Source organism: Stegostoma tigrinum, chromosome 24 (assembly GCF_030684315.1).
Source record: "Stegostoma tigrinum isolate sSteTig4 chromosome 24, sSteTig4.hap1, whole genome shotgun sequence".
Lineage (NCBI taxonomy): Eukaryota > Metazoa > Chordata > Chondrichthyes > Orectolobiformes > Stegostomatidae > Stegostoma > Stegostoma tigrinum.
Window position 1 is genome coordinate 37,303,210 of NC_081377.1, and position 27,760 is coordinate 37,330,969.

Consider the following 27,760-nt stretch of genomic DNA (forward strand, 5'->3'; position numbering starts at 1 on the left):
ACACTTCTATTGTAAAAAATGATGCCAAATATTCATTTCCATACTTGCATGATATTCTTCCTGAAATGTTTATTGAAATATGAATTTTCTTGAATATCAAAGGTTGAATGGTTAGAGCTAAAGGCAAGATGCTTCCGACAGCAGCAGCCAACAGGCAGCAGAAAAAGACTAAGAAACTGCCTGAGGGGATCCCCATGGATTGCATTGTCCATGGAAGTTTCCAACCCATATTATACAATTCATCATGTACGATGGTTTCACTATGAAGTTCCTCCCCATACAGTTATCAAAAAGTGTACTGACGCCATTCCGTCAGCAAATGAGCTGGAAGGGATTAGGGATTACTGGCAGGATTTACATTATTTACTCAGCAAATGAAAAAAAAAGTCAATTTTAAAAAGAAAGACTTTGCAAAGTGCAGCAGGAAGCAGAACTCAGCAATTTGTTCCATTACAATAGGGTGATTTCTTTGGCAAAATGCAATGAGTTGAGGATCGTATTGTACTCGAAACTGACCATTTCTCCAGCAAAATACAGTACGTAGAGGATTCCTGCATTGGACAATTCCAGCACAAACAATGAACCCTAGTCACTTTAGAACAAAAGGAGCTCAGGCCTGATTATCAAAGGAACTAACTAATTATTTTTGTTCTGACTGGGAAGACTGATAGTTTATATTGGATTAATGCTACATTTCTCCTTTATCTCAGAGTAAAATGGAAATAGTTCTAAATCCAAACAATTATTCATAGAACTTTTAACATTCTAGAACTCTCATAACATTTAATTAACATGTCTCACTGGTGCAGGATGCTGGAAATCAATCACTGCTACTCCTGGATCGTCACAAGAGGCTCATAAAGTATACAAAATACCCCAGTTTACAAGACAAATTGAAACAAAGAAAGGTCAGGTTTCTGGACTGAAGGAGATTTACTATTTATTACAGAGAATCAGAAGCTAGCTTCAGATATAGATAGAAACTTATCTTGCTGACTTTGGAACCGCAAGCTCAGAGACCTGGTGGATTCTCGCAGGCCCAGCCTCCTCGACCTTGTGTGAACCTGAAACGGACCTGAATGTGTGGGAACAAGACGAGACCCCACAGTGACCTACCATTGAGAAGACTCAACTGAATGGGCCACATGATCTCCCGGAATGCTCAATGGCCACGAATGGTGACCAAGACCCCATCTTGAGTGCACACTTAACTCTCGGAGCAGCAGACTTCCCTCACTGATGCCCAGGATTGACTAGGAGCAGCCACATCCCCTGAAAAAAAAAAGGGAGACATGCTGGACTTCAGATGAGACTGAAACGTTGGGGTTTCAAGTCTCCTCTCCCCACCATACTCTGAGCAATTGTCCAAGCCAATGAGAACAAAATGGATGATTGAAAGCTGGATTCACCTTCCAAAGGAACTGAGACACTGCTGTGTGCTCTGTTTTACAGAAGTTTGGCTTAGTCCTGCTATACCTGACTGTGCTTTACAACCTGAGCATTGCTCAATTGACCAAATGGGCCACTTGGCGTCCTCGGGCAAGGCAAGGGAAGGTGGGGTCTGCCTCTTAATCAACACTTCCTGGAACTCAAACGTTGCGACCCTGGTGAGTTACTACTTCCTAGACCTAGAATATCTTAAAGTGGTATCCCTACTATCTGTAACTTGACCTCCTGACCCATTGACCATAATCAATAAGGACAGGTGACAACACCTCCTCCACCATAATCTTCAACACCTGTGCCCCACAAATCTGCATACTCAGCCCCCTCCTTATACCCCTTATACACTCATGACAGAGTGGCCAAATTCTGTCCCAACTCTATTTACAACACCACTGTTGTAGGCCACTTCTCAAACAAAGAAGAGACAGAATACAGAAAAGATATTGACTGCTTAATGACATGGTGTCAAGACAACAATCTCTCCATCAACATCAGCAAAATGAAGTAGCTGGTCATTGACTTCAGGAAGCAAAGTGGAGGACTCGCCCCTATCTCCATCCAAGGTAGAAATCGTCGATAGCGTCAAGTTCCTAGGAGTGATGATCACCAACAATCTGTCCTGGTTCACCCACGTTAATGTGATGGTCAAGAGAGCACAACAACGTCTCTACTTCCTCAGGAGGCTGAGAAAATTCGGCTTGTCCACAAGGACTCTTGGCAATTTTTATAGAGGCATTATAGAGAACATCCTATCTGGATGCATCACAGCTTGGTACGGCAACTGCTCCTCCCAAGGGTGTGAGAAACTACAGAGAGTCATGAACACAGCCCTGTCCATCACACAAAGCAGCCTTCGACCCACTGACTCGATCTATACTTCTTGCTGCCTTGGGAAAGCAACTAACATAATCAAAGACCCGTTCTTCCTTGTTATACCTTCCTCCACCCTCTTCTGTTGGTAGAAAATATAAAAGTTTGAATATACATACAAATAGATTCAAGAACAGCTCCTTCGTTGTGGTTATCAGACTTTGAATGGACCTCTCAGGTTAATTCTGATCCCTCTCTCTGTGTACCTTCTTGGCGGCTGTAACACTGTATTCTGCACACTGTTCTGCTACTGTGATGCAATTTGGAAAGTACGATCTGTCTGCACAGCACACAAAACAGTACTTTTCACTGTATCTCAGTATGTGACAATCAATCAAACCATAGGCATATGACACAAATAATTAAAGTAGTCAGCCCCTCAGAATGAGAGACAGAGAAGTGGAGAGGTTTTCTGAAGGAATTTAGATTTCAGGTCCACAGCAAGTGACAAACGGTCGAACTATTAAAAAAATGGCTGAGAAGAGGTCAGAATTAGAAGTAAAAAAGAAATTTTGAAGGCTTGTAGGACAAGTGGGGATTGTAGAGTGGGCGGGGAAGGGATGGCTAGGGGTACAATCACAGAGTCCACAGAGGCACATCGGACAGCGAGTTGGAGAGACCTGACCTGGTGCTAAAATGCCCCCGGACCGTCTCCATGAGAAAGGAACAGCCTCAGTCACCAGGTTCTGCCTGGGAGGGATAAAGTGAGTGTAATGAGGTCAGCCAGCTGGACCTCAAAGATGTGAGATCCCTAAATGGGGCTGCTGTTCTGGTCCAATCAAGGAGCTCTGGCTGATGTATCATAAGATTGAGGGCCAGTGATACTAAGACTCTGGCACCTGATTCTGAATGAGGCAGTAACATGATCAAGGACTGTTCATGCATAAATAAAGGGCACCTTGGTGATAGCATCCTGGGCCCTATGGAGTATTTCAATTACAATCCACTAGACATGGAGAAGAAAAATTTTTACATTGATATGCCTTTTGGTGCATCTCCAGCCCATTTCAGAGTACTTTGCAACAAATGAATCAATTTATGAAATGTAACTCTAGGTTGTTATGTGGGGGAATGCAGCAGTTTATGTGCACAGGAAGATTCCACAAATAGTAATTGTGATGAATGATCAATACCTCTGCATTTATTAAAGAGTTTTCTTTTACCAAGAATCTTTGCTCTTCAAATTGGACTTTTTGGATCGACTTTTAAAGGAAATTTAGACTAACTGTGCAACCAAGAAGTGGCATATTCATCAACACAGCAACTCCTCAAAAATTCAAAGTCTTTGAAAACAAACATGGTTGTTTCGGCACAATGTTCATGTCACTGCTGCCGGGCTAAAAGATCTATGTCAATTCCCACTAATGCACTGAATGTCTCTCAACATACATGAACAGGTTTCTTCACAATATTTATAACGTGATTTAGCCCATTCTGTGTCATTTACTTGATATGGGACAGCGGTAGTGTCCCTGCCTCTAAGCCAGACATTTTGGGTTCACATCCCACCTCTACCAGAGGTATGTCATAACCTGTAGCGTAAATGTATCAATGACAATTTACAGAATTTCTAACGAAACCTGTAAAGATAACAAATGAACCATCCATATAGCCACTGCTGCCGTGCAACTGAAAGCAATGCTCTCCATGGCAACAATACAACCATGTCCTAAAATTGAGCAGGGGTCAGGTGTCAGACTTGAAGTGAGGGAAGAGTGAAATGACGTGGTTTTATTGAAGGAATTCAGATTTCAGGGCCAAGGCAGAGTGTCAAAAGATGGAGCAAATTAAATTGTGGCTGAAATGAGGCCAGAATTTGAAGAAACAATAAAAGTTGAAGGTTTGTAGGACAGTGGGAGGTTGTAGAATGGATCAGGGAAGGCTGGCTAGGGTAGCAATGAGAGACAAGTCCACAGAGGCATTTTAGAATTGATATTTTACCAGACTGATGGTAATTTAGCTCAACACATTTAAGACTGACATATTAACAGAACATGATGAAATATGGGCAGCAGAGTTTTGGATGAACACAATTTGATGTCAAGTGAAAGGTGGGAGGATGTCAGGCATCCACTGGAATCAGTAAATCTAGACCGGATGAGAGTTTCAGCACCTTGGGCAAGGCTGGCATCGAGAGTGGCTTCTGGGATTTTCTTACGAGGACAGATTGAGTAAATTGGCCTTGTATTTATTAGAGATTGGAAGCATGAGAGGTGACCTTATCGAAACGTATAAGATTCTTTGGCAGCTTGACAAATGTGCAGCAATGAAGAGTTGCAGACCTCTGATTGGCCGGCAGCTCAGCTCTTAGAGTGCAGGATGCCTACTCCTACGATCCGTGATCCTGAGGAAGGTCTGTCATGATGCAATTAAATGTCAGCTTTAAAGGCTGCTGCTTTTTCCTCAGATGGGAGTCTTGCTGGTTCTCCAGCCACTGGGTGAGAGCTCCCATCAGCAATATTGAACGATCCCGGTGTGAGAGATATTGACCCTAATCCCCAACACCATGCTGTATCATTTTCCTTTATCTTCAAAAGGTTCTGTCTCTAACCCAGTTTCCTTCATGCAGTTGTTAGCTTGCAGAATGACATCCTGGGCTTTCATGGATGGCTTGTGGCTTCACTTGGCCTTTGCTGTTGTTGAAGCCATGATTTGCATTATTTATCAGGGTATACATTTCCCTTCTTAATATTAGTCACTTTTGGCTACTTGCTTACAAACATTTTAATCTGTTTGAATGGAAACTTTTTTGTTAAAATCTGAAATGCCTATAATCTCAGTGAATTAAGTGGGTTAATATCAATGTCAAATAACCACTGAAAGGATTCCATTTGAATGCATTGCATATGTCAGCACAAATGCTCAGAGTTTAATCACACAATATTTACTGAGTGTCCTTATGATTGACAAACAAAAAATACATCTTAAAGTTACTGCATTTATTTTCCCCTTTCACATTTTGGACCTACTCATCATCAACTCTTCAAACCAGAATTTAGCCAACAACCAGTTCTAACCTCAGTTGCAAACTCCCCTGAAGATTTTCTGATTACTGTCAGTGCTCAAGAGCCTACTGAAGCTTTCCTTGGATTCTCCTATGTTCCTAATGGAGATGAGACTGACTTACAATAAACCAGTGGGACTATAATGTCCTTGTATTTTAAAGAGCAAAGTATAAATGGAGGTACAAATCTTCTGCACATTGTGCACCCTAACAGCATAAGAGCTCTCTTCTCAGAATCTCCTTTGCTGAAGAGTTTCTGTGTAGGAGTAATTGCAGACTTCAGAATTCATCAACTTCAGAGAACAGATCCTGTGAACCCTGCTCCACAAAGTTTGACAACATATGAATTTTCACACACTTAATTTTTCCCTTTCAGCCTTGCAATACTATACAAGAGGAGGTGTTATGAATAACTGCCCGCCTGCAATATGTCATGACTAAGGAGAACATTCTTCAGAGTTACTCATAGTAGATGACCTCCAGCAAAGCAGCAAAGTCTGTCAAACATTTGACTAACAAAGTTTTTGATCAAACTGAGACACTGTTATATATTTTCCTTTTGAATCAGGGAAGGATTTGGAAGAAAATCTGTCCCTACTTCTCAGATGGTTTGTTTGAGTGGGCAATGCCAATAAAGTTTGATGAAACGGTTTTAAGGAGAAAGGCATTTGCCTACACAGAATCTAATTCACAGATTACCCTCAACGGACCGGAAAATGTCTTACATTCCACACAAGAACTGGCAAATTGTTAGTGGAGTCTTTCACTGAAGTAATTAATGACAATACAGTCAGGAGCATTTGCAACAAAAAAATTAAACCAGTAGATCCTAGAATTTTCAACACCTTTATTTCCACAATAAGGTGTGTCAGCAATTTTGACAGAAGTTAAGAGATATTGATGATATTGTTGGTATTGCATCGACTGAAGAGCTTGTTTTAATGTTTTAGAAGAACAATTTAATTAATTTAATTAATGTTTTAGAAAGAACAATTGTGTTGAGAAGGAGACATGGAAGAAGGTGCTCAGGCCCTAAAGTTAATGATCTGTCCTGAAAGCTATAGAGGACCCCTTTTCCCCACACCCCACACACCTGGTCATGTCATCACACAGGCTGCTACCACAACCAACCCATTGCCGGCTACAAATGGTACCCATTCACAGCTATTGATTCTTTCAGGGTGACCATTAGCCATTCCTTTGTCTGCACAACTGCTGTTCTCTCTTTCTGTGATACATTTCCACCTATCGTTTATTCCTCACCGCCCCCCCCCAACTCTATATTCAGTATATGCACCAGAGTGTGCCTAACCATAATCTGTTCTGAAGAAGGGTCATTAGGCCCAAAATGTTAACTCTGCTTTCTCTCCACAGATGCTACCAAATCAGCTAATTTTGGCCATCAATTTCTGATATTGTTTCTGATTTCCACCACCTGCAGTTCCTTGAATTCTTAAATGTTTATTTGAAATTAACCTTTGATCTATTGAAGACAACAGTTAGTATTTCGCATCAGATTTATTGCAGTTACTTGTCCTTCAGTTTAGATGAACACGCTGTATGAAATTGTTCCCAACTCACTAAATTTCTCACTACATCCTAATATGAATCAACCTTTTAAGTTTTTGTTTTAACTCAAAAAGACAAGGTATAGAGTCAGCAGTATGACACCAAGTCTAAAGAAAGTGTATTCAATAAACCCAAACTGGGTTGTGTTTTCAAGGCCAGATGGATGTAGCAGGAAGGAGAGATTTTGAAAGGCTGGGGAGAAGTTAGTTTTGGAGTTCTTCAATTTGTGAGGCTGTAGGGCTGGCAGGGATTTAGTTTTGGGAAGGGGGCTGGTAGCGAACGTTTTAAATTAAGACTCATAAGGATGATGGGAGATAGGGATCAAATTCTAAATTGGCTGTTATATTGTGGGAAGTAAAGGGGGTTGTGATGCAATGGGAAGAGGTTCATTGGATACTCCAATATAAGACCATCCATGTGGAATGTGGCAGTAGCGCTAGCACAATTTAGGAAATGGACTATTCATTTGCTGAAAACTCCTAAATAATTGTTGACTTGATATTTCCTTCATAGTTGGAAGATTATGTTTAGTTTCTCTTTAATTTTGCATGTTGTAAAAAATGATCCCTTAGAAACATTTGAAATGAGATGCAGCAGTATTTAAAATGTTGTGGTACATATTCTGGGATTTTTCCTGACTGTGTTGTAACAAGGTCACAAAGCCCCAGGTTGAAAAATCAAGGAATAAAGGTAAGCAAGCTGAAGTATGCATATCGGAGACCATGTCCGAGCTAATGGTTGAGAAAAAATGAGAACACGTGGAATACAAAATGGATATTTTTACTCCAGAGAAGTTAACTAAATTGTAACAGAAAGATGTTACACATGTATCAAAAAGTGTAAGTTGAAGAAGAACCTGAGAGCATCCAAGAATGTTCCTGTCTTAAAAATTGAGTGATAGAGTAATAGATATGTACAGCACAAAAACAAATCCTTCGCTCCAACTGGTCCATGCTGACCAGATTATGAAGACTGTCACACATTCAGAAACGGGCAGAGGTTCATCAAGTTGCATTACCAGTGGATTATAGAAAGGACATGTTGTGGGTAGCCCAGGAATTAATTTGGGAGAAGGAAATGTCATGCCAAAATCCATAAACATTTCTTTTGGCCTGGACTGCATAAAGATGTGATTGAATTTTGCGGTTATGTTATATGTCAGGTAATTGGTAAATGTCAGGTAGCGATAAAACCAACCCCCTTAATACCCATTCCCACTTTTGATGAGCCTCTTACAAGGGTCTTGATCTGATTATATTTCTGTGGATAGTATGCACCTAGTACAAAATTTCTAAACTCCTATTAGCCATGATACTGCAAAATGGAATGGCGTCTGGAAATCTAGTAAACACATCCAATATGGTTAGCAAATACCAATCCCCATTTTTTGTTTTAGGTAGAGAACCTATGGAATCAATCAAGAGTCAGGTTTTACACCAAAATTATTCAAGGAAGTTATGGATAGATTAGGAATAAAATAACTCAAATCTAATGCATTGAGACATAGTAAGAATTGCCGATGCTGGAGTCAGAGATGGCACAGTGTGGAGCTGGAGGAACATAGCAGGCCAGGCAGCATCAGAGGAGCAGGAAAGCCAACGTTTCGGGTCAGGACCGTTCATCAGACATGGGTTTTTGAAGATTTCTGATGGAAGGTCCTGAACCAAAACTTCAGCTTTCCTGCTCCTCTGATGCTGCCTGGCCTGCTATGTTCCTCCAGCACCACATTGTGTTATCCAAATCTAATGCATGCCTTCCAGAATCACAGGGAGTGTTAGAATGGAGGCATCAAACTTTAAAGAGCATGTTAGGGGCTTATTGCAAGAATGTCCAGAGGACTGGAACAAAGGAATTTCATTTGTACCTTTTACAAATAGTGGCACCAAACAGATCTACCAAATTCAGTCCATTTCAATTAGTTTTTGTGCATGTGCTGACAGGACCACTGAAATTAATTAAGGAGAAATTGGTGAGTCAGAGTTCAGACATCGCATATTTGGACTATGTGTCAAATTTTACAGAAAGATTAAATACAGCGGGTGAATTGGCTAGACAACATTTAAAGGTGACATAGAATGTGTTCAATTGTAAGCAGACAAGACATCAAAAATTCATAATTTTTTGTGTTACTTCCAGTGGCAGGTGAGTCCTTAAAAGCAAGGTTTAGTGGGCCTTAACAAATTGAAAGGAGATTGAGTGAGGTGAATATTTGAAAAGAATGTCAGATAGCAAGAAATCACACAGCATGCTCCATGTGAATATGCTCAAAAGGTATTTTGATAGGGAAGGAAAGCAAAAGGAGAATGTGTTACCGAATACAACAGAGTGAAGAACCAGGTTCAGAGGATTCAGAATTGGACACTCATCAAAATAAATTGGTTAATGAGGAAGTTCTCAAAAATTGGGATAAATAATAGCTATCTTCCAGCGGGAAATCAAAATGATGTGAAAGAGTTATTACTATCGCATGGGGAGATATGTGGGAACAATCTGGGACATACTAATCTAATTACGGATGATGTAGAAATGGGAAATGTTGTTGCAATTAAGCAAAATCCTTATTGACTGAACACTCTAAAGTTGGCACAGGTTCGAAAAGAGATTGAACACATGCTCAAAGGCAACATACTCGAAGTGAATTTTAGTGATTTGAACTCATCCAAAGTAATGGTGGCAAAACAAAATAGTACCCAATGATTATGAAAAGACTACTGCAAAGTCAATGCGCTCAAAAAGTATAATTCATATCCTATTGCACGTTTGGAAGACTGTATTGAGAAGGTGGGATAAGAGGCTCATATTCCTAAATTGGGACTTAGTCAGAAGAAACCGGCAGTTATCTTCATCTGAAAGAATAAAGACAATTTTGCCTTTCATGACACCAAATGGACTATTATCAATTTAAAGTCATGAAATTTGTTATGCATAACATGCTAGCCTCTTTTCAAAGACAAAGCAACAAAGTCATTTCTGAATTACACAACTGTGTGCTAAACATTTACAACCTGGTGATTTTTAGTGACACAGGGAAGGAACACTTGCAGCATCTATCGGAATTGTTCATTTGACTTTGGGAGCTGGGCTTGATGATGAACCAGGCTAAGAGTGAATTCACAAAACCCCAAGTCTCTTTCTTGGGGTGTGTTATTGGACATAGAGAAATGGCCCTACAGCATATGAAAACAAACATTTTTGTGGCATTTCCCGAACCATCAACGAAGAAGGTGCTACTATGAATGCTGGGATTCAGTTGTTCTTATCAAAAATTTGTATCCAATTTTAGCAGTGTGGTTGCTCCACTAACTGAATTATTGAAGACTTGTAGAAAATTTAGGTGGCGAGGTGAGCATCAGAAGGCATTTGACTCCTGAGGCTGTGTTCACCCCTGCCCCAGTGATAGCTACAGCTCATTACGCAAAGCCATTCAAGGTGGCTATCAGTGAGGGTTTTGTCAATTCTGGTGCTGTACTCATAAAACAAGATGATGTAAAGATAGAAAGGCTAGGTATTTTTCCAGAAATGCTGAATAATCATCAACAGAAATATTCCATGATTGAGCAGGAAATCTTGAGCTTGCTGTTGGTGTTACAACACTTCAATCCATATGTTGCCAAGAATAACATCTGAGACAATTGTGTATCCTCATCATAAACCCCTGGAGTATTTGTAGAAACTTAAGGATAAAAATTCCTGACTGTTTAGTTGGAACTTATTATTGAAGCTATTCAATTTGAGAATTATAAAAAATGGCAGGATGAGAGAATGTAATTACTGATGGCTTGTTGTGATTTTGATGAAGAAACACACACAATTTTGGAGGTAGGAAGAAACACAGAATCAATGGTCAGCACTGCTGCCTCACAGCTCCAGGAACACGGGTTTGGTTTGACTCTTGGGCAGTGGAGTGTGGAGTTAGCACATTCTCTCTGTGTCTGCATGGGTTTACCGTGTGCTCCAGTTTGCTCCCACAGTCCAAGATGTACAGGCTCGGTGGATTGGCCATGCTAAATTTCCAAAGTGTTCAGGGATGTGTAGATTAGGGTAGGTTAAGGCCGATGGGTCTGGGGGGGATGCTCTAAGGGTCGGTGTGGACATGTTGGGCAGAAAGGGCCTGTTCCTACATTGTAGGGACTCTATGAAATGGACCATCATCGTGAATGTTTGCTTAGAGTCAATGTATTGCATATTTATTGTAGTGTAGTGATCTTAAAAATGAAGCCTTCTTTGTAAATGGATGCTTCATTTTTTTAACGGGGGAAGTGTGAGGATTCTGTGGCTTTAAGAGTTACATTTTGTCCTGGTTTCTTTTAACAGAGAGATTGCTTGTCACCTCTTGTTCAATCTGTGGTAATGTAAACTGCTTGTGAGCCCTTGGGCTTCCTAAAATTGAGAACAATAGCAGTAGCCTGAATGGTTATGGCCAGCTCTTACAGGCCAGGATTTCTCGCTTTTCCTTCGTCTTCAGATTTCATAGAAGCGGCTAGAGTTGTGAAGAAGGAGAAGCTATTTCTTGACCTCTCTCGGCTACAGCTCGAAGCTGGGGGTTCTCTTCCTACTGCAGACATTGCATATGAGAAAATTTGATTTCTGCATTTGCCTTTTTGGCAAGGAGTGTGTTCATTGAACGTTACTATTTTGTAACAGTTAATTAGAATTAGTCACTTTATCTATGATTTTGTTAAGTTTTCTGTTCGACTTAAGTTATTCTAAGTTCTTCTTTATTTTGTTCTATTTTAACTCAGGTGTTTGAATAAATTGAGGTTTGCTCAATGCTGAGTAGTTTTACCAGATGAATTGCATCTGAAACAGTTAACTTTACATTTTGTCTTTAAAATAAGAAAAAGGTAAGGTGTAAACAACCTTCTTAAAATACCTTGATTGAAACATATTAAATTCTGGGGCATCTGGGAAGCTGGATGTGGTGGGGGTGTTTGCAATTTTGGGACAATGGAGATGTTGTCCATTTAACACTGAGATGAGATGCTTTTCTTTTCTCTCTTGAATCCCTGTAACTGAAAAGGTGTTTAAAGGTGAAGTCCCTGAATATTTTTCACACCAGGATAGTTAGATTCTTCATAAACGATGGGTTAATTAGGAATGTGCAGTTTCGGTTCTCAACAAAATACGTTGATCCTGCAAAATTGCATAGTAGGCCTGGGGCTAAATGACTTATTCCTGATTCTGACATTCATGTATGTTTTTCAGTGAGAAGTCAGCAATCCAAAGAGGTGCAGAGTAAAAGTGAATTCTTGTTGATAGAGTGATGGAGCCATAGTGCTGTACAGCATGGTGACAGACCCCCTGGTCCAAGCCAACCAAATATCCCAAATTAACCTAGTTCCATTTGTCAGCATTTGGTCCCCAATTTTACAGGATCAACGTATTTTGTTGAAAACTGCAACTGCACATTCCTATTTATCCCATTGTTTATGAAGCACCTATCTTGGTGTGAAAAAGTATTCAGAGACTTTAAACACTTCTGTTTCCGTTCAATACAAGGCAGACATTGTCCATCATGTTCCATTGAAGCAAAAAAGTCAAACTCCATTTAATTTGCAAAGCATTTCTGACATTTTACAGAGGCTGTAAACTTCACATGCTTTCCGCTAAAGCCCACGTATCGGGATCAGACTCACTGCATCACATCAGCAAGTGTAAACAATTCATAGGATTTCTAAGCAGCACCCCGCAGAACTGCAAAAGTAACGAGTGAATCATACATGCAGTCGCTGCTGCTTTTCCAATTGAAAATAAAGTTCGTCATTGGAAGCACAGAGCCATGTTCTAAAATTGAGCTGGGTTCTGATGGTAAACGTGGGACTTTCAACTTTATTCTCACCTGGAACTTGTTGAAGCCGCACGTTCTATTTCCAGAGGCCGATGGAACACCAGAGGGCAGTGTTGCTGCATAACAATGCCAGAGAGCGCAGAGCGCGCAGTGTCACTGAACACAGACCTCAGCGCCCTTCTGCAGCTCCTAAGATGCTGCTTCACCTGCTATGTTCATCCAGCTCTACACTGTGTAATCTGGGGATTCTCCAGCGTCTGTAGTTCCTATTATCTCTATGTATCTGAGTCAATTATGTATTCCGATCATAACCCCTCAAAGTATGTGTAGAAATTTAAGGATAAAAATTCCTGACATATTATCGCAGCTATTCAATTTGAAAACTATACACACAACAGGATGAGAAAATGTAATTGCTGATGCATTGTCACGGTTTTGATGAAGAAATTTGCAGGCTTTTGAGGGCAGGAAGAAACAAAGACTGAAATGGACTGTCATCCTGAATGTTTGCTTAGAATCACTACAATATATACGTGTTACCGTATTGTGATCGCGTAAGACTAAGTGTTTTTAAAAAATGAAGCCATCTTTTCGAATGGATGCTTAATGTTTTTAGCCGGGGTTTGTGAGAATTTTATGGCTTTAAGAGTTACATTTTCATCGGGTTTCTTTTAGGAGAGGGATTGAACAAGAGGTGACAAGCAATCTGTGGTAATGTAAACTGTTTATGAGCCCTTGGGTTTTTAAAAATTTAGAACAATAGAAGCAGCCTGGATGGATATGGTCAGCTCTTACAGACCAGGATTTCAGGCTTTTTCTTAGTTTTTGGATTCCACAGAAGCTGCTGGAGTTGTGAAGAAGGAGAAGCTATTTCTTGCCCTCTCTCGGTTACAGCTCGAAGCTGGGGGTTCTCTTCCTCCGCAGACATTGCATATGAGAAAATTTGATTTCTGAATTTGCCTTTTCGGCAAGGAGTGCGTTCATGGAATGTTACTATTTTGTAACAGTTAATTCACGTAAGTTGCTCTATGTATGATAGCGTTTGTTCAGTTTTCCATTATAGTTAAGGTACTCTCAGTTTGTCTTTCTTTGTTGTATTTTAACTATGGTATTGGAATAAATTCAGTTTTGCTGTGTTGAGTAGCTTGCCCAGAAGAATTGCATCTGTAACACACAGCCATACATTTGCCTTTAAAATAAGAAAAAGTTAACGTCTAAGCAACTTTCTGAAAATATTTGGAAGGGGCTAGTCTGGTCTGGCCCATTGCTTTATTCAGAAGGAATGAGTTTGCTATTTATGCTTCATATAGCTTCCTCCTTCCTGACACTCATTCCATCCAAATGGTTAATCTGAAAGAAAGTTCATCTAGATGAGATCTTGTGTGGATGGATTTGTGGAGAACTGGCCTATGCATAAAGGAAAACGCCATTAAAATATCTGCTAAAACTGGACATCCTGTTAAAATATGCCCCATTCAGGGATTTGGAGAGCCATCTTCCTAGTCTATCCCTGTTGGAATGCTTGGATTATTTGCAGGACATGATCCTGGCATAATGGGTGAGATTAGCTGAAGCAGGCAAGTATATCCATTCCAGTGAGGTGAGAATTACTAATTGAAGAGCTACAGCAATACAAAGGCTAAGGTTTGTTAGTGAAACATGTGCTTGAGCTGAGTGCATGAAGTTATATTTATTCATTCATGGTATGAAGGTGTCACTGTCAGGGTTAGCAATTAATGCTCATTCTGGGTACAGGGAATTTCCCTGGGTCTCTGGTATAGGATTGCAGTGATATAATCGCTGGGCCATCATCTCCTCACAATAAAATGCATAAGACATGTGGAAAAGACACCAGGATCAAAATCAAATTGACCTCTTGAGCTTATGCCATTCTTCCTCTGTTGACCAGTGACCAAATAAATTGAAAGGGGCTAAAATTTGGCTTTCATTAACAGGGGGATTGAGTTTAGGAGTCGTGAGATCTTGTTGCAGCTCTATAAAGCTTTGGTTAGACCGCACTTGGAATACTGCGTCCAGTTCTGGTCGCCGTATTATAGGAAAGATGTGGATGCTTTGGAGAGGGTTCAGAGGAGGTTTACCAGGATGCTGCCTGGACTGGAGGGCTTATCTTATGAAGAGAGGTTGACTGAGCTTGGTCTCTTTTCATTGGAGAAAAGGAGGAGGAGAGGGGACCTAATTGAGGTATACAAGATAATGAGAGGCATAGATAGAGTTGATAGCCAGAGACTATTTCCCAGGGCAGAAATGGCTAGCACGAGGGGTCATAGTTTTAAGTTGGTTGGTGGAAAGTATAGAGGGGATGTCAGAGGCGGGTTCTTTACACAGAGTTGTGAGAGCATGGAATGCGTTGCCAGCAGCAGTTGTAGAAGCAAGGTCATTGGGGTCATTTAAGAGACTGCTGGACATGCATATGGTCACAGAAATTTGAGGGTGCACACATGAGGATCAATGGTCGGCACAACATTGTGGGCTGAAGGGCCTGTTCTGTGCTGTACTGTTCTATGTTCTATGTTCTAAAATGAGGGATAAAAGCCAGAAACAATTCAAAAAGGTAAAGAGGAATCTGTGAGATTCCCTGAATGAGGAGGTAAATGTAGTGGAGAGATGACCTTTGATATTGACATTGCTTGATATTGCTAAGCCACAATAGCAGGCTGTTAACTCTGAGCTGTGCACTGACAATTATCGAGCAAATCAACATTCAGAATGCAAACATTGAGAGGGGTTCCAATCAGCTCTCAGAAGGGGAATGTCAAATGTCTAATAACTTTAGGCTTGATTCCCTGGAGTTTTAGCAGAATATGATGTAACTTGATTGATACATATTAGATTATGAGGGGATTGGCAGGCCGAATCTGGAGGAAATGTTTCTAATTTTGGGACAATGGAGACGCTATCCATTTAAAACCGAGATGAGAGGCATTTTTTTCTCTCTTGAATTCCTGTGGCTGAAGAAGTGTTTGAAGCAAAGTCTCTGAATATTTTTCACACAGAGATAGTTAGATTCTTCACAAGCAAAGGGGTAAATAGGAATGTTGTGGTTTCGGACAAATTGCCTTGTTCCTGTTAAATTGCATAGCAGGTCTGGGGCGAAATGACTTATTCTGGATTCTCACCTTCATGTATGTTTGTTGGTGAGAAGTCAGCAATCCAAACAGGTGCAGAGTAAAACATGAATTCTCATTCATAGAGTTGTACAGTATGGTACAGACCCGCCAGTCTAACCCATCCATGCCAACCAAATATCCTAAATTAACCTAGTCCCATTTGCCAGCATTTGGCCCATACTCCTGGAGAAATGACATCAACTCTTCATGCCTCTCATAATTTTATAAACTTCTTTATGGTCATCTTTCAACCTCCATTGCTCCAAGGAAGGTATTCCCAGCCTATTCAGCGTTTCTCAAATCCTCCAACACTGACAATATCTTTTTAATCTTTTCTGAACCCTTTCCAGTTTCACAACATCCTTCCTATGGCACAGAGAGCAGAACTGAATGCAATGTTTCAAAAATGGCCTAACCAATGTTCTGTGCAGCTTCAACATGACCTCCCAACTCTTATACACAATGCACTGATCAATAAAGGCGAGCATATCAAACGTTTTCTTCACTATCCTGTCTACCCGCGACTCTCCTTTCAAGGAAATATGAACCTGCACTTCAAGATCACTTTGTACAGGAATACTCCCCAGGAGCTTATCATGAAGTGTATAAGTCCTGTCCTGATTTGCCTTTCCAAAATGCAGCACCTCACATTTATCTAAATTAAATTCCATCTGCCCCTCTTCAGCCCATGGGCTCATCTGACTAAGGTCCCATTGTACTCTGAGGTCCTCTTCTTGGCTGTCCACTACACCACTCATTTTGACGTCATCTGCAAATTTACAGACCATATCTCCCATGTTCACATACAAATCATTTATACATATCACAAAAAAAGATTTATTTAAAATCACCTTTTCCCTCTGCTCTGTTTCCAGCAATTCTCTTTTTATTTCACAACAACAATGTACGGTCATATCTGTAAAAGACAGAATAAAAATTGAAAGACGTGCAGATGGTGTAAATCAGGAACAAAAACACAACAGTTTTGAGGAATGTTCACTGGACCTTAAAAGATGCTGCCCATGCTCCTGAGCTTTTGCAGCTACTTCTGTTTCTGTTCAATAAGAGACAGACTGTCCACGATTTCGATTGAAGCAAAAATGTCAACCTCCATTTAAAATGCAAAGCATTTCTGACATTTTCTTGAAGCTGTAAACTTCATCCACAGCTGCGTTTGTTTTCACGTGCTTTCTGTTAAAGCCTCCATGTAGGGATCAGACTCTCACTACATAATATAAGGAAGTGTTGTGTGAATGTGTGATTCTGATGTTCCTCTGCATAATAATTGAATCCTGCCTCTACCGAAGCAACGTCAAAAGCTGTAAAGTTTGGCCAAAAGAATGACTAACAATTCATCGAATTTTTAAGAAGCACCCCACAGAGCTGCAAAAGTAACGAGTGAATCATAACATGCAGTCGCTGTGTCCATTCCAATTGAAAGTAAATGTCCTCCATTGGAGCCACAAAGCCATGTTCTAAAGTTGAGCTGGATTCGGAACGCAGACGTCCAAGTTCAACTTTATTCTCACCTTGAACTTATTCTGTTTCCAGCTGCTAATGGAACACTAGAGGGTGGTGTTGCTGCCTAACAATGCCAGAGAGCCCTGAGCGCGATGTGTCACTGAATACATACCTGGCCTTTCTACTGAAATCATTGTCAGAACTTCGAAAATAAAGAAATGTTACACCATGGTTCCAACAAAATGTGATTTGTATTTGCACTGGTCACTAACATTCCATGAATGGTGATGAAAACCCTGCAAGAGCATGATACCTGGAACTGGAATGGGTCAAAAGATTTGAAATTTGAAGTTGAAATGTTGAGTTTCAGTTTGTAACACATGCATTAAGGATGAATCTCCGAAAGTGAAAATGTTTTCTGAAGCAAGAATCCGAAAGACCTGTGGATACTGTAAATCAGAAACAAAAATAAATTGCTGAAAAATCTCAGCACGTCTGGCAGCATCTATGGAGAGAAATCAGAGTTACCCTTTCAGGTTCCATAACTCTTTTTCAGAATGGAAGAGATTGCAATAATTACTGCTGAGATCGCCCAGCAATTTCTGTTTATGCTTTCGATTTTAAGTTGATTTGGAGGAGGTTCCTAAAAGAACAACACCTCCAGTATAAATCAAGCATGAGCCAGTGATGTAGACTGTCTGAAAATTTACACAATCCATTCTGTTTTATTATTTTTCGAGCACTGTTTAAACCTATTATGACAAGTCCATCAGGAAGTGGTCAGCGCTGTTGTGTGCTTCAGAACCTGTGGGAAAAGGAGAGGGTGGGTCCTGTCACATGGTTCCCTGAGCAGATTGTCAAAGACATTTGGCAAAATGCATCACCAGAACTTTCCAACAAGCACCAAGACAAATTGTTTTCCAATCCTCTAAATTTCTCATTTCAGTATAATGTGAATCAAAATTTAAGATTCTGTTTTACCGCTAAGAAGACTACATACAGGGCCAACAGGATGACACCAAGTCTAAATAAAGTGGATTCAATAAATCCAAACTGGGTTATATTTTAAAGGCCAAATGGATATAGGAGGAAGGAGATTTTGAAACGCTGGGGTGAAGTTGGTTTTGGAGTTCTTCAGTTTTATGAGGCTCAAGCGGTGGCAGGGATTTAGGTTAGGGGAGGGGGCTGGTGGGGAATATTTTAAATGAAGAATCATAAGGATGATGGGCGTAGAGATCTAATTCTAAATTGGCTGTTAAATCATGACAAGTGAAGGTGGTTGTGATGCAATGGGAAGAGGTTCATTGGATACTTCAATATTAGACCATTGTGTGGGATGTGGCAGTAATGCTGGTGCAGTCTGTTGGTATATCAATGACTGATGAGATTGCAATTTTGAATTTAGACTCTTTAGTCACTAAAATGGCTTAACTAACTGTTATCTTGACACTTCTTTCATATTTGGAAGATTATGTTTAATTTCTCCTTATTTTTGCATGTGGAAAACAAAAGGATTATTTGAAACATTTTAGAGTCAGAGTTAGAGGCATACAGCATGGAAACAGGCACTTCAGTCCAACTTATCCATACCAACCAGTCATCTCAATCTGGCTTTGTCCCATTTGCCAGCATTTTGCCCATATCCCTCTAAACTCTTCTTATTCAAATAGCCATCCAGATAGCTTTTAAATGATGTGATTGTACTCTACCACCACCACTTCCTCTGGCAGCTTGTTCCATACATTCACCAACCTCTGTGAAAAAGTTACTCTTCAGGTCCTTTTTAAATCTTTCCTCTTTCACCTTGAACTTATTTAAGATGAGATAGAGAAGCTGCAGGACATATCTTAGAAACTCAGTAAATATTTATTTTTATAATCCTAACAGTACTGAATTTGACAGCCATGTGCTGTAGTTGGCTTTTGAAGCCTAGTTTTCAAGTATAAATTGTGGTAGAGAGGGTAGATGTGATCTAATGATGCTTTGGCTCAGTATTGTCACAAACATCCTGACAATGTATAACGATAAGCATGTCATTCCTTGAACACCCAATTACTTTTGGAAAGAGCAAATTGGCTTAGACAACATTGGGCTAAAGTATTAGAACTGGGATCAATTTGAAAGGAATTAAGAACACAAGTAGATTGAAAATTGTAAGAACTATTTTCCCTCTGGTCTATCGGTTCCAGAAAATCTAGATCTCGTACTGGGGTGCAAATAACAGGGAAAAGTTAGTATATCTGGAAACATTAGACGTTTATTCAGAAAGAGTCAGTCTGCAATTTTTACTAGAACCAGCTATTGCTTTTGTGACGCCCATGGTCTCCAAACAGTTAATTGGAATAAATGTCCACCTAGATTAGACTTAAATATAGACTCAATGTTTCCTCCCTCACACGTCTTCATTCCAGGGACTGGCCACGTGAACTTCTGAATTGCTTATGTTAAATGTATTTCATTCCGTCACTAAAGGAACCATAATAGGATCATATGAAAAACTGGCCATCCTATTGAAATCTACCTCATACAGGGATTTGGAGTGGAATCTCCCTACTCTATCCCTGTTGGAATGCTTAGATTACTTCCAGGGTGGAGCCTGGTTTTAATAATGGGCGATTAGCTGAGGGTCTTTCATTGGCACCCAGCCTCTGGGTTCTTAACCAATTATGGTGGGTGGGCATGACAGTACAGCCATCTGGTGGGGGGTGGAAATTACTAATTGAAGAGCAAGGACCTCACACTGCAAGACAGGAAATGGCTGAACATTGTCTGGTGCCAGACCCTGAATACTGCCTCTCTCAGCATTCTTCTGCAACAGCATTCTGCAGGATGAAATACCTTGCAACTCCACACCACCTTCTCTCACCTGGGGCCTCACATCTGCTTCACAGAAACAACACTCTTGACCTATTAACTTCTCAAACCCACATTCAGGGAAAGTGAGCACACAATTTGACAGAAGCAGAAAGTGGAGGTTAGGGTAGCCATCCAACGACAGATAGCTGTTCAGGCATTGCTAATGCATGTTGAATGAAATAGAATGCTGTCTCCATCAGGCTGCAAATTTCAGCAAAGATACAGAAATGACAGGCTAAACATCCTGAAGGATCAGTGCTCAGACATACGTGGAAAGCTGAAGGTTGTTCTGTCAACCAAATGTTTAGGCACAATGCAAACCTGAAAAACTATTCACAGGATAAGGGCATTGCTGGCTTGAACTCTATTTATTGCCCATCTCTAATTGCGAAGGTCAACCACATTGCTGTGGGCCTGCAGTCACATGTTGACCAGACCAGGTATGCAAGGCAGAGATAAAAGGAAGTACAGATGCTGGAGAATCTGAGATAACAAGATGTAGAGCTGGATGAACACAGCAGGCCAAGCAGCATCAGAGGAGCAGGAAGGCTGACATTTTCGGCTTAGACCCTTCTTCAGAAAAAAAATGGAGGGGCTAGGGCTGAAACATCAGCCTTCCTGCTCCTCTGATGCTGCTTGGCCTGCTGTGTTCATCCAGCTCTACACCTTGTTATCTCAGGTAAGCTAGGCAATTGTCTAAAGGGCATTAGTGAACCGAATGGGTTTTTCGAGACAGCCAACAATGGTACTCTGGTTATCATTCGGCTTTTAATTCCAGATATTTATTGAATTCAAATTCCAACATCTGCCAATGCAGAAAACATGGAGAAATTACATTGGGGTCAAAATTAGATTGAGCATTTGAACTTATGCCACCTGTCGACCAGTGACCAAATAATTTGAATGAGGCTTACTAAAACGAGGGACCGGAACCTGACCAAATTCAAAAGAGGAAGACAAATCCGTGAGGTTCCCTGAATCATGAGGTAAATGTAGTGCAAAGCTGACCACTTGCCCACATAATGGTGCTACACTCTGAGAGTTTCACACTCCTCTGAGATACAATCACCTTTATGCAGGACAGGGGAGTGGACGCCTGCCCCAACAGCCTGAATCAGGAGACGGCCTTTGACAGAATATCACACATCTACATGCAGGACATGCTTTCCAAAGCAGGATTTTGGGAGGGAATTCACAACTGGATCCGACTGCTCTACACAAGCATCGTTCCTGCAGTCTCAATCAATGAGTAGGAATCAGAAAGGTTCCCGATCAGATCTCGAGTCAAGCAGGGCTGCCCATTCTCTCCTGCCTTGTTTGTCTGCTAAGGCCATCAGGAAGGATGTGAGCCTGAAAGCAGTGAGTATTCCAGGAGGCATACATGAATGATGTCACAGTTTTCTGCTTTGATCTACTGTCAGTGTGCAGACTCATGAGCATCTGCAACCAGTTTGAACTGGTGTCAGGTGCCAAGTCAAATCAAGGAAAAAGCGAGGCCATGTGCTCTGGGAACTGAGCCAACCAATCCTTTATACCCATCACCATCAGGGCAGATTACCTGAAGGTGCTGAAAATATGACTTGGAGCAGCTGGGGTGTGTGCAAAATCTTGGGAGGAGCACATTACCAAGGTGAGGTAGAAATTGGTCTTTTGGGAACACCACTCTCTCTCCATTGTGGGTAAAAATCTGGTCACCGGGTAAAAGGCACTCTCTCTGTTGTTGTATATGTTGCAGGTCTGGGTCATTCCCCTGAAACTGTGTCGCTGCAGTCATCCGAGCCATGTTCCACTTCAGCTGGAGATCTAAGATGAGTTGAATCCACAGGGGCACCATGTACAAAACACTGGGTAAGGGGGAAGAATGCACCCAACACCAACCCCGTCCTAATGGTCACCACTGTGTGCAGCTGCATCAAGCTGTGCGTAGACCCTCGATGTGCAAACATGAAGTGTCACTGCATGTTGAGGTTCTACTTGGCCCTTGTGTTCTGAAGGATGGGACTGGCCTCACTGCTGTGGAACACTGCAAATAGTTGAACAATTCCATATCACCTGTCCTTCGTGGAGAAACTCACAACAAAAAATACCTTTGACCACATGTCCATTAGGAAGTGGTCAGCACGTAGTGTGCTTGAGAACCTGTGGGAAAAGGAGAGGGTGGATCCTGTCACATGGTTCCCTGAGCAGACTGCCAAAGACATTTGGCAGAATGCCTCATCACAAGAACTTTCTAACAAGCACCAAGATGACACTTGGCTGGTGGTGAGTTGGGCAATACCTGTGAGTTGTGTCATATTCGCCTGGTCAGTCTGTGCCACTGCACACTGCCTTCCAAGCAGCTACAGGGGAGTTGAGACAGTCACACATCTATGAAGGGAATGTGGGTATTTAATGAAGTCTGGAGAAAGATGCCATTGATATTGTTGCAGTTCGTCCCCAGCAGGACACTGACACAACACTCTGTGCTCTACAGTCTGTTCCCTAGGAAACACACTGAGAAAAACATCGACTGTGCCTGGATGACCATTAACTTGGTGAAAGGCACTCTGGTGTGTTTTTAACTGCCGGTCTTCCAGAGCAAAGAGTTGACCTTGACCAAGTGTTGAGACTGGTACATTTCAAAGTCAGGACTACATGGTGAGGGACACACTAAAGCTTGGGGCAGCTGCCACCAAGATACGGTGGGGAAAGACCATTGTCTGAACTCTTTCTGCTTAAGTTAAATGGGGGTCTGTTCAGCTACCAAAAACTCTCCTGGTGCCTTAAATGCATGTAAATATAGTCTTGCAAAAGAAAGAGGTGTCTTTGGTTTGTTTCCTGGATAGAGTCAAATGGTAATGTTTGCTTGTTTTCTCCACATGCTGTTACACAGAACAAACTTGCATTTGAGATTCTTGAAAAAGAAATCACAGGAGACTGTAAACTCAGCTGTAAGCTGTTGTACACGGACATCTTTTGAGCCAAAGCAATGTTCGGAATGCAAACATTAAAAGAAGGTTTCAATCAGCTCTCAGAAGAGGATATTCAAATGTCGAATAAGTTTAGGCTTTCTTTGAGTGGTGTTTAGAAGAATGAGATACAACTTGATTTAAACATATTAAATCTGAGGGGCTTGGCAGGCTGGATGTTGGCAGGGTGTCTCCCTCCTGGTACAATCTAGGGTTCATCCATTGAACATGAGATGAAATGCAATTTTTTTTCTCTCAGAGGATTATGAGCCTTTGAATTTCTGTGAATAAAAAGGTGATGTAAGTGTCTGAATATTTGGAAGGACAAAATCACTATGGTCTTATGAAATGGTACAACTTGGTTGGTGCTAAATGACCTATTCTTGTTCCTAACCTTTATGAAGGTTCATTAGTAAGGAGTTAGAAATCCAAACAGATTCAGAGTAAAATGTGAATTCTTGCTGATATTTAAACTTGCCTTTTCTCTCTGCTGCATGTTCCAGCAATTCTCTTTTCAGTCCACAGCAAACAATGCCTATCGGATCAATAGACAGATAGACTTTGTTCACGAGATAATGGGAAATGCAGATGCTGGAGAATCCGAGATAACAAAGTGTGGAGCTGGATGAACGCAGCAGGCCAAACAGCATCTTAGGAGCACAAAAGCTGAAGTTTCGGGCCTAGATTTTGTTCATGGTTACCACTGAACCAAAAAGTTTAATTCCATTTAAATTGCAAAGCATTTCCTATATTTTCCTGAGGTTGTAAATTTCTCGCTCCACAGCTGGGTCTTTTTTTTACAGGTTTTCTGCAGGGATCTTGCAGGGATCGGAATGACACTGCATTGTGAATCGTAAATGAAAGCAGTGTTCTCCATGGCAACAATCAAGCCAGGTCTTAAAATTGAGCAGAGGGTGGATGTCTGATTTGAAAGCTTCAGTTTCACTCTTACCTTCAACTTGCTGAATGCAAACATTTCATTTTCAGCTGCAGATAGAACACTAGAGAGCATTGTTGTGGCATGACAGCGGTGAACCGCTGAATGCAGACCTCAGCCCTTCTGTTAAAATCATTGGGAGGACTTCGAAGAGAACAAAGTGCAGAACCTTAGTTCCAATTAACTGTGATCTGCATCTGCACTGGTTACTAGAATTCCATAAATATGAGAGAACACAGGAGAAAACACTGCATAAATAAGCTCATAAAGTCAACAGAGATACAAAGTGTAAAGCTGGATGAACACAGCAGGCCAAGCAGCATGTTAGGAGCACAAAAGCTGGCGGTTTGGGCCTAGACCCTTCATCAGATGAAGGGTCTAGGCCCAAAACGTCAGCTTTTGTGCTCCAAAGATGCTGCTTGGCCCGCTGTGTTCATCCAGCTTCACACTTTGTTATCTCGGATTCTCCAGCATCTGCAGTTCCCATTGTCTCTGATCATAAAGTTGACAGGAGCCTAACTCCTGGAAATTGAACGGAATAAAGTGAAAGGTTTGAAATTTCGTTGAGAAGTAGGTGTTACAGATGCGATAAGGAGAAATGATAAAGTTTGATTAAGAAATTTTAGAGGAGCATCAACAGCAGTATAAGTCAACCACGGGCTTGTAGTGTTGGTTACAGGTGAGTAACTGACCTCCTGTTTACCCAAAGCCTGTCTACTACCATCTAGAAGGCACAAGTCAGCATTGTGATGGTATACTCAAGTTTGTGATGAAATACAGCATGTGGTCTGCAGTGGTTCAAGAAAGCAACTACCACTTTCTCAAGGACAACCATGGACAGTCGCTATATGCTGTCCCACCCAAAAATACTCATGTCCAACAACTGAATAGTAAAGCTACAATCCATTCTGTTAAATTCCTTTTGCTCACCATTTAAGCTCCTTGAATAAATACATTAAGACTCTCAATGAAACAGCAGACAGAAATTCCATAGTACCACGTTAAATTCATTTGAACGAATTCAGATTTTCAGGCCAAGACACAGCAACTAAAGGTGGAACAATTAAACTCTTGGCTGAGTAAATGGCCAGAAATAGAAATAAACAGAGATTTTAAATGTTTGTAGGACAGGAACAGATTGGCCACAGGAGGGTTTATGGTGGAGTGATGATTGCCAAGTCCACAGAGGCAACTGGAATTGACGTTTTACCAGACTGTAAGGTAATTAGGTCAGCAAGCACAATGGTAACATGGGAACATGACCTGCGTTAAAATATGGGCAGTTAGTTTTGAAAGAACAGAAGTTTTAAGTCAAATGGTGGTGGGTGGGGGTGGGTGTAGGTGGAGGCTCATCAGGCATCTATTGGAATAGCCAGATCTGGGGATTGCAGAAGCACAGATGAGAGTTTCAGCAGCAGATGACCATTAAGATTGGGTCGTTAAGTCTATTCAAGGCTGAGATGAACAGATTCTGAATCAGTGAGAGCATCAAGGGCAAGGGAGGGGTCAAGAGTACCAGGAGACGCATTAAGGAGGAAGCCAAGAAAGTGAGAAAGTTTGCTCAATTTGTTTCCTAAGAGGCTCTTACAGAGCAACAACTCCAGCATAGACCAAGCATGACATGGTGCTGTAGGTTTTCTGTACATTTACATAATCTGTTCTGTTCAGTTCCTTTTGTCCACTGTTTAAACCTTCCATACGGAAAATATTAATGCCCTCAGTGAACTAGCAGACATAGAATTTCCATACTCCCAAAATCCAGGATAAGGAAGGGCAGCAGCAAATTTTTTTATAGGTGGGTACCCGAATGGCAAAAGAAAATTCCGAACAGGAATCATGTCACTGAGGGATTCAGCAACAACAACAACAATTTACATTTATAGAGTGCTTTTAGCACAGCAGAATGTCCCAAAGTTTTTCTGAAAGGTATTGTCAAGGAACGTCTGCCACTGAACCACAGGGGATCTCAGGTTCGGTGATCAAAATCTTGGTCAAAGAGTGAGGTTTAAGTAGCATTTTAAAGAATGGCAGAAAAAGGAGAAACAAGAAAGAGACAGAGATTGATGCAGACAGAAGCAGAGAAATTTTCCGTAGGACTTCAGATTTTATGATTCCGCTATAGCAACTAAAGGTGGAGCAATTAAAATTGTGGCTGAGAGAGGGCTGCATTAGAAGGAACAGAACAGGGTTACTCGGGGAGTCACAGTGACATTTTAGAACTCACATTTTACCAGAATGGAGGTCAACAAAGTAAGGGTGACAAGTGAACAGAACATGATCTCAATTTAATTACGGGTAGCAGAGCTTTGGATGAACATAAGTTGGTGTCAAGTGAAAGGTGGGAGGCTGTTGAGCATCCACTGGAATCGCTAGATCATAGAATCTCTACAGCATGGAAACAGGCCCTTCAGCCCAACAAGTCCACACCGACCCACAGAGCGTCCCATTCAGACCCATCCCCCTACAACCCACCTAATTTACACATGTCTGAACACTTTAGTATGGCTAATCCACCCTAACCCACACATCTTTGGACCGTGGGTGGAAACTGGAGGAAACCCACGCAGACACGGGGAGAATGTGCAAACTCCATACAGGGTGTGTGGAAATCTGAAATGAATGAGAGTTTCAGCAGCAGATGAGCTTAGGCAGGACTGACATTGAGTATGGCTGCTGGGATTTTCTTATGAGGTCAGATCGAGTAAATTGGCCTTGTATTTATTGGAGATTAGAAGAATGAGAGGTGACCTTATTGAAACATGTAAGATTCTTTGGCAGATTTTCAAGTTGCTGACCTCTGATTGACCGGCAGTTCAGCTCTTAAAGGGCAGGTGTCTCCTCCCAAAGTCTGTGATCCTGAGGAAGGTCTGTCATGGTGCAGTTAAGTGTCAGCATTAAAAGCAGCTGGTTTTTCCTTAAAGGAAAAACCTTGCTGGTTCTCCAGCCACTGGGTGATAGCTCCCATCAGCTATATTGAATGATCCTGGTATGAGAGATATTGACGCCAACTCCCAATACCATCCTGGATAAATATCCTTTATCTTTGAAAGGTCCTCTCTTTAACCCAGTTTCGTTCGTGTTAGTTGTTTGCTTGATAAATGACATTCCAGGCTTTCATGGGTGGCTTGTGGCTTCACTGGCCTTCGCTATTGCTGAGCCCCTGATACAAATGATTTATCAGAGTATATGGTTCCTTTCTTAGTATTAGTCACTTTTGAGTACTTGCTTACAAACATTTTAAACTGTTTGCATGGAACCTTTTTTTGTTAAAATCTGAAATGTCAATAATCTATGTGAATTAAATGGGTTAATAATGGTAGATGACCGCCACCCGAGCAGGAAAATATGTCAATCATTCAACTAACAAAGCTCTATCAACTCAGCTACTGTCACGGCAAAACATTTTCCTTTGAATTCAGGTCAAATTTGGCAGAACACCTGTCCCTACTTCTGAGATGGTTTGTTTGGGAGGGAAATACTACTATCATTTCCCAAAAGAGTTTTAAGGAAAATGGCATTTGCTCACACTCAATCCAGTTCACAAGATGACCCCCCAAATGACAGCAAAATGTCTGACTTTCCACACAAGAACTGACAAGTTGTTAGTTGAGTCTTTCATAGCTGCTGTCAGACCTGCACAGCTTATCCAGAAGCTGCTGTTTTTGTTCTGAAGAAGGGTCACTGGACCTGAAACATTAACTCTGCTTTCTCTCCACAGATGTTTGAGATCGGCTGAGTTTTGCTATCAATTTT

The 27,760-nt window shown here is 41.1% G+C and overlaps 1 protein-coding gene across 2 annotated transcripts in view; it reads right to left on the reverse strand.

Moving 5' to 3' along the window:
• Positions 1-27,760, reverse strand: part of si:ch211-15d5.11 (nuclear receptor coactivator 7) — a 342,600-nt gene that overhangs the window by 294,895 nt on the left and 19,945 nt on the right. For both annotated transcript variants that reach the window (XM_059654362.1, XM_059654361.1), the window contains one exon: positions 16,657-16,721. The gene's annotated coding sequence lies outside the window, so the exon portion shown is untranslated. The remainder of the gene's footprint in view (positions 1-16,656; positions 16,722-27,760) is intronic.